The sequence below is a fragment of the Procambarus clarkii genome, chromosome 29 (genome assembly GCF_040958095.1).
Source record: "Procambarus clarkii isolate CNS0578487 chromosome 29, FALCON_Pclarkii_2.0, whole genome shotgun sequence".
NCBI classification, from domain to species: domain Eukaryota; kingdom Metazoa; phylum Arthropoda; class Malacostraca; order Decapoda; family Cambaridae; genus Procambarus; species Procambarus clarkii.
Window position 1 is genome coordinate 26,985,868 of NC_091178.1, and position 2,993 is coordinate 26,988,860.

A 2,993-nucleotide genomic window follows, 5' to 3' on the forward strand; every position below is an offset into this window, starting at 1 on the left:
CAATGACTGATACCCCTCTGCTGCCCCACCATGGCTGATAATCGTTTGTTTCCTCACAATAGCTGATACTCGACTGTTGCCTGACCATGTATGATACCCCTCTGCTGCCCCGCAACGAATGATACCCCTCTGTTGCCCTACCATGGCTAGTACCTCTCTGCTGCCCCACAATGGTTGGTTCCCTTTTGCTGCTCCAACATGGTTGATACCCCCTCTTCTGCCCCAACATGACTGATACCTCTCTGCTGTCCCACTATGGCTGATAATCCTCTGCTGCCCAGCCATGACTGGTTCTCCTCTGTTGCCTCTTCATGGCTGGTGCCCATTTGCTGCCCCACCATAGCATTTACCCCTCTGCTGTTCCACCATGGCTGATACTCCTCTTCTGCTCAACAATGGCTGGTACCCTTCTGCTGCCCCACATTAGCTGGTACCTCTCTGCTGCCCCACAATGGCTGATACCCTTCTGCTGCCCCACCATAGGTGATAACCCCCTGCTGCCCCACTATGGCTGATACTCGCCTGCTTCCCCACCATGGCTGATTCCCTCTTCTGCCTCACCATGAATGGTACCCCTCTGCTAACCACCGTGGCTGGTACCCCTCCATTGCTCCACAATGGCTGGTACCCCTCTTCTTCCCCCCCCCATGGCTGATACTCCTCTGCTGCCCCACCATGACTGATACCCCTCTGCTGCCCAACCTTGGCTAATACTCGTCTGCTGCCCCACAATAGCTGATACTCGACTGCTGCCAGACCATGACTGATACCCCTCTGCTGCCCAACTAAGATTGATACCCCTCTGCTGCCCCACCATGGCTGGTACCCCTCTGCTGCCCTTCCATAAGTGACTCTCCTCTGCTGAGCTGAAATGGTTGATATTCGTCTGCTGCTCCACTATTGCTGATACCGATTTGATGTCCTACAATTGCTGATACCCCTCTGGGCCTCAATACAGCTTTTACCCTTCTGCTGTCCGTTATGACTAGTACCCCTCTGCTGCCCCACAATTGTTGGAACCTCGTTTGCTGCCCCACTATAACTGGTACCCTTCTGCTGCTCCAAAATGGATGATACCCCCTCTCCTGCCCCACCTCCATGGCTGATACCCCTCTGCTGCCCCACTATGGTTGATACCCCTGTGCTGCCCAACCATGACAGGTACTCCTCTGTTGCCTCTTCAGGGCTGGTACTCATTTGCTGTCCAAATCATAGCTGGTACCCCTCCGCTGTTCCTCCATGGCTGATACTCCCCTGCTGCCGAACAATGAATGGTACTCCTCTGGTGCCTCACCATGGCTGGTACTCCTCTGCTGCCCCACCATTGATACCACTGCTGCCCAACTGGTACTCATCTGCTGACTCACCACGGCTGGTACCTCTCAGCTGACCCACCGTGGTTGATACTAGTCTGCTGCTCCACTATGGCTGGTACCCCTCTGCTGCCCAAACATGGCTGGTACCCCTCTGAGGCCCACCATGGCTGGTACTCCTCTGCTGCTCTACCATTACTGATACTATTTGGCTGCCCCACTATGGCTGATAGTCCTCTGCTGCCCCACCTTGGTTGATTCTCCTCTGCTGACTTACCAAGACGCATACCCCTCTGCTGCATCATGGCTGGTATCCCTCTGCTGCCCCACCGTGGCTGATACCCCTCTGCTGCACCACCATCGCTGATATCCCTCTGCTGCCCAACATAGCTGGTACTGTCTGTTGCTCCACCATAGCTGGTACTTCTCTGCTGCCCCACAATGGCTGATACCGCTCTTCTGCCCCACTATGGCTGACCTGTCCCAACATAACTGGTAGACCTCTACTGCCCCACCATAGCTGGTACCCCTCTGCTGCCCCACCATGGCTGGTACCCCTCTGCTGCCCCACCATGGCTTGTATCCCCTCTGCTGTTCCACGATCGATGATACTCCTCTGCTGCCCCACAATGGCTGGTACCCCTCTTCTGCCCCATCATGGATGATACTCGTCTGCTGCCCCACCGTGGCTGGTACCCCTCTGCTTCCCCACCATGGCTGATACCCCTCTGCTGCCCCACCATGGCTGATATTTCTCTGCAGCCCAACCATGGCTGATACCCCTCTTCTGCCACACCAAGACTGGTACCCGTCTCCTGCCCCACCTTTGCTGATTTTCTTCTGCTGCTCCACCATGACTGATACTCGTCTGCTGTTCCGCCATGGCTGATATTCCTCTGCTGCCCCACCATGGTTGATTCCCGTCTGCTGCCCAACCATTGCTGGTACCCCTCAGCTGCCCACCATGGCTGGTACCCCTCGGCTGCCCCACCATAACTAATACCCATCTGTTTTCCCACTATGGCTGATACTCCTCTGATGCTCCACCGAGGCTGATTCCCCTCTGCTGCCCCACCATGACTGATACCCATCTGCTTCCCCGCCATGGCTGATACCGCTCTACTTCCCCAACATGGCTGATACCCTCTGCTGCCTTACCATCGCTGATACCTCTCTGCTGCCCCTGCCATGGCTGGTACCCCTCTACTGCCCCACTATTACTGATTCCCCTCTGCTGCCCCACCTGTGGCTGATACTCCTATGCTGCCCACCATTACTGATACCTCTCTGCTGCCAAACCATGACTGATACTCCTCTGCTGCCCCACCATTACTGATACCCCCCTGCTACCCCACCATAGCTGGTTCCCCCTCTGCTTCCTCACCATGAATGATATCCCTTTGCTGCCCCACAATGGCTGTTACTCCTCTGCTGTCTAACCATTTCTGATACCCCTCTGCTGCCCCACCATAGCTGATACTCGTCTACTGCCCCACCATGAATGATACCCCTCTGCTGCCCCCCGATCACCGCCTGCCCTTCACTCTAATGACCGGTGCACGAGGCCTCCCCGTCTCCCTTTTGACGGGTCCACGATGGCCTCCCCGTCTTCTTAATGACGGGTCCACGAGGGCTTCCCCATCTCCCTAATAACAGGTCCACGATGGCCTCCCCGTCTTC